This window comes from Anser anser, assembly GCF_964211835.1.
Source record: "Anser anser genome assembly, chromosome: 6".
Taxonomy (NCBI): domain Eukaryota; kingdom Metazoa; phylum Chordata; class Aves; order Anseriformes; family Anatidae; genus Anser; species Anser anser.
The window spans coordinates 894,747-900,000 of record NC_139726.1 but is presented as its reverse complement, the minus strand read 5'-3'; positions in this window follow the sequence as shown (position 1 = coordinate 900,000).

Sequence of the window (5,254 nt, the reverse complement as noted above, 5' to 3'; positions counted from 1 at the left end):
TAGTTTTATGCATTTTAGCCAATACCTGCTTCACAACCACTTTGGTGGCAAGGAGGTCTAGGGGGGATAGGGTCATAGCCAGACAGGAACGCCTCCGCAGCCCGCGTGTTACCCACGCTCAGCTTCTCACTGCAGGGTGCAGCAAACGCTCCAGACCTGCTGTGGAAACTGTAGTCCTCTATTTTAATAACTGTCACCTGAGTTAAAAATTATGCTTAGCTTAAAAATGCAAACAATAATACTACTTCTAAATTTATTTGGTTAATGAAGTCGCTATATAATTTTAGCACATTATTTTTTTTGTTATTAATTGCTTACAGTGAAAAGGGCTAAATTCAGAATAACTCTCTGTTTCAAAGACCTAATTGCCAAGGACCTAGCCTTAATATTAACTAGGATAATTATTATGCAAAGCATACCCACCCAGAATGTTTGCATAGCTATCACAAGCGCTTTCATAAATGATGCTTTAATTAGTCTTAATTAGAATTTGTTTAAGTCAGCAGGGAATGCAGAGCCCGTGAAATGATGTATGTAATAAGCATCAGGCTCACTTTTTACTTGGGGAATAGAGCTGACAAAATCACATCACGTTAAATTGATTCAGTCAGAATTAAAATTCTTATGGTATTAATTAAATGGGGGATCTCATTAGCCGGCTGCAGGGTGACAGAGTGACTCTTTGGCGACCAGATGTGAAGAAGCAGCATCGAACAAGAGCGCCATTAGACCAAAAAGTCATCCTATCCGAGTCACAGGAGCAGTGGCGATAGGCTTGGTGCAAAGTACTATAACTCCGGTATCAAGATATCAGAATTTTTGAGTGCTTTTTCACTGATTTGGCTTCTTTCAGCTGGTGCGGCTCCATCAAGCAGGCGTCGCAGCAATTTTGGAGCCCGGCTGTTGGCACGGGGGCCCGTCCTCCCGGCGAGGTGGGTGCTGCTGCCCCGGGCTGGGCCGGGGATCCCTGGCGTTTGCCCCATCTGCACCGCCTGTTTGTAAACCCGCGATGTCAGCAGCGGTTTTGCGCGGGCGCACTTTTTACTATTTATAAGGCAGATCCGACTTTGCGAGTCTCGTCAAGGATAGATGGTATTTACCTCCAATTAGCATATGTTTTGTGAATGGCAAGGGGCACACGCTGCTGCTGTGTACACTTTTGTCACTGTTAACGATGCCGTGTTTTGATTTCTGTTTCCTAAACTTCAGTGTTTAAAAATGAAGCCTGCTCCTTGCTTGTAGCTGAAAGGTGAAGCCTCAGCCCCGCGCTGGGAGGTGCCCAGTGTGTCCTGAACACCTGGATGTCCCCAGCCCCTTGGTAACCCAAGGGACAGGATGGGATTGGATGGGAGGTGATGGGACAGGATGGGATGGGACAGGACAGGATGGGACACGATGGGATAGGACAGGATGGCATGGGACTGGATTAAATGGGACAGGGCCGCTGTGTAACCCCTGGCACCCACCAGCCCCATCAGCAGCTGGCTGGCGCGCTGGGCACCACACTAGGCTTGGTCCAGCATCAGTCTCAGTGGGGGGAGACTCGCTGCCTTGTGCTCGGTTTGCTTTGTGTTGCACACATCCTGCACGGAGCCGGGCGAATGTCCAGGCTTTTCCTGGTGGCAGTCTGGTGGGCACGTGTCTGCGGGAGAAGAGGACTTCTCCTCGTTAGGTAGAGTTGCTCCTCTGCCACCAGGGAGCTCACTGCTCCACTGTCCTGCAGAGGGCTGGCGAGGTGTTTCGGGTGCGCCTCGTGCTGCTGTGCCCGGGGGCTGGGCAGTAGCTGGAGGGGCAGGGCGCTGTGTGAGGGGTTAGAGGGCAAACTACTTGGAAAAAGCACACAAACACAACAAGCAAGAGAACCCAAGTAGCTTTCAAAACCTGAGAACCTGAGCTTTCAAAATCAGGTCTACAATTTCAGTTTTTCCACAACTGCTTTGTCAGTGAATCGCACTAACCGGGTATCTGAAAGGGCTTTGGGGTTGGTTCCTCTACAAACAAAGGACAGAAAGGGAGAGGGTGTTTTTGTAGATCACAGTGCTGGAGGCATGTATGCACACATTTTTTAATTTCGTTCAGCAGTGTTTAGGAAACGTCACTCCAGAGTCAACTCCATAATCCCACAAGAGGATTCTCGGTGATCTCAGATGTCTGGAGCATCGAGACCCAGGTGCCAGGTGCCCTGCTCTAACCGTGGGCAGCAATTTTTGATGGGAGACTACACAAGGGCAAATGGAGTTACACGTGCAGTAAGCATGGCTGCTTGAGATGCTTCACTCCTGGGATTTTTGCAGCAAGGAGTGCAGCAGCACAGCTCGAGGCACAGCAGCTCTGCAGGCGCGGCGTGCAGGCCAGCAGTGGTGGTGCAGGGCGCTCCTGGGCCGTGCTTTCTGCGGACGTTTGGAGCTGTGGCATGGTGCCGCGCCACACCATCAGCACACAGACGTGAGTCCCATTCATGCTGGTGGAGCTGTGAGCTAAAGCATCTTTCCACGGCTCTCGGCTACCAGAAGCAGGTCCCTGTCTGGCACCGCCTGGGAGCTCGGCCCCCCTGCTGTGGGTGGGCTCAGGGAGCAGCAGCTCTCTCTTCACAGCCACGTGCCGCTGCTCTCCAAATCCCCCCTTCTCGTGTGTAGATATACATACAAGTTTTTCTGTTTCTCAAGGAAATCATTCTAAAAATTGGATTGCAAAAATCCCAGAGCTTTTTTTCTCTCTGTGTACGTGACAGGGCTTCCTAACCATCGCCCCGACAGTTATTTAGAGCTCCTGGAGGAGATGGGTGCTGGCCGCGAGGCAGCGGGGGGCCCAGGGGACAGGAGAGGATGCCTGCCTTCCTGGTGCCAGCCCTGCCTCTGCAGGTGGGGCGGTGGCGGCGGTGCCCAGTCCCCGTGCCCACGGCTCCAGCCTCTGCTGGCGGCCGCCCGCGGCACCAGGCTGCTGCTGCATGGGCTGTGATTGCTGTACCCCAACCTGCGCGCCTGGGGGCAAAAATCCTCCAGGCTCATTAGTCCGACTAGCCTCTTGTTCCCAAACCTACTGCCTGGAAATGCTTGGGACTTTACCAGCTTACGTCTCATCAGTATTCAGCTTCCCTGCCAAAGCATGAGAGGGGGGAGGAAAGATAACCATAAGGACAAGAGATAAACCAGAACTCAATAGAAAACAAAAACAAACACTTCTGTGTCTGCACCGTGGACGACTTCTGCCATTTAGATAACCTCTGTGCTGGGCCAGATCTCCTCCCCGCCGCTCCCGGTGAGGCTCGGGGAGCAAGCACGGCCGTGCCATGCCGGTCCTTGCTGCTCCTTTGGGACACCCGCACAGCCCTGCGGTGCCAGGGAGCTCCGGCTTGTGTCCCCACTGCGAGGTGCTGCAGGTCCCAGCCGTGCCGTGACAATGAGGAGGAGCTGATGGTGGGGTGGCAGGAGGAGCGCGTCCCTTGTGTGGGATGGCACCTCGCAAGGTTTCTGAAATTTGAATGAGTCGTCCCTGCAACCAGCTCCCTGCAAACCCGCTGCCCCTCCTTCCTGCTCTCCTCGCCCATACGGAGAGGTGCCCAGAGCTGGCGGGCAGGCAGGGCTGCCTCCTCCTGCTCCTGCACCCATCCTGCCTGCCCCCGCTCCTGCTTCTGGTCCCGGGGAAGCCAGGGTAAGGCCCGTGGTGTGCACGGTCCTGAGCACAGCAGCCGGATCCTAAGCCATGCTTTCTTTTCTCAGCAGATATTTTAGGACTTCTTCAAAATCAAATAGAGTTTTTTTTTAATCTAGTCTAAACCTACTAAAACATTCACTATTCTTACTGCCTAATACATTTATTCATGGCCTATATATATTCTCCACTATAACTAACCTCTTTTTTCATGTCTTCATTTTTAATAATATTGCTTATGTGAAAATTGCTGGATAAATTATTCAATTCTCTCCATAATCTAGTATATCTGCAGTAAAACTGCTAACCCGGCTCTGTAAATACATTCACAATAATTCAGGTTTGTCTCCCCTGCTTATTTGTCTGTGTTTCTTTCCTTCCTCTCCTTCCTCCCCACTCGGGGCCATGCTCAGCCCTCCGTCGGGGCGGTGCGGCGGACACGCGTGTTGTTCCCTGCGTGGTGAAGAGGAGCCGCCACGCCGACGCGCAAGTTAATAGTTACATTTCAGATGAAATTTCATTAGTGTTTATAAGTATGGAAGGAGCACGGGTAATTAATTACTCCCGTAATCAGGAGCCCGCAAAGCTCAGTCACCTGCCACGAACACCTATCCGCAGGGCTGGCAGCCGGCTGCCGAGGAGGGGAGCACTGCGGGGGCCGGGGCAGTGCCCACCCGGGGGACGTGGGCTCCGAGGGGGGACGCGGGGCGCAGGCAAGGGCAGGGGCCCAGGCTGGAAAGCGTTGTGGGGAGGGAAGGCGTCGCGTTGGGGGTGTCCGGAGGGTGCCTGGCAATGGGCTGGAGGAAGCACGGCCGAAGGCTGGAGCAAGGAAAATGGGCCCTGCGGAGGGAAGGGCTGATTTGGGCACTCTGCAACACTACTATGTTTGCCAGGGGTTTACCATGTGTGTGGTCCCTGCTCATTATGGACTGTGCAAATTAAAAATGAAATGGGTCGTTCCCTTCCCTCTCAGCCAGGGCCCCGTGGCTGATGCTCGAGCCCGCCTCCTCGACGCCCAGAAGCCTGTCTCACCTCCTTCCCCACGTCCTCCATCGTTTAAAGATGTCGAACTATAGCGATACGGCCATTTAAATAAAAAAGGGCAAATAAAACGCTGAGAGTCAGTTTGATCTAACTCAACCTTTTCAAATGACTACGCTAATTTTCGACATATGAATTTAACTGTGTGTTTGCCCCCCAATAAACAGGACGAATAAACACTATATCATTTTTACACTTGAACTGTATTATGATTTTAATGCAGGCTCAGGTGAGACGAGGTCAGAGGATACAATTAAATGGATCTGGTACCATCTGGAGATTAGGGTCTCTTTAACCATGCTTGGGTGATTTATCCATCAGCAACTCATGTAGTGCTTCATAAAAATTGGTATCTGTTTAAAAAAAGATGTTCAAATACAGTGTGTTTTTAAAATTAGAGACTAAAATATTGTGCAGCTGCAGGCAAGCGGTTTATTTCTTATCCACTGAAACAGAAATTCCTGTATAGGAATAAAGCTGCTAATTTAAATTGACTGCACTTACTGATATTTATATAAGGCTTCTTTGTGCAGGGCAAAAGAAAAACAACAACAAAATCCCA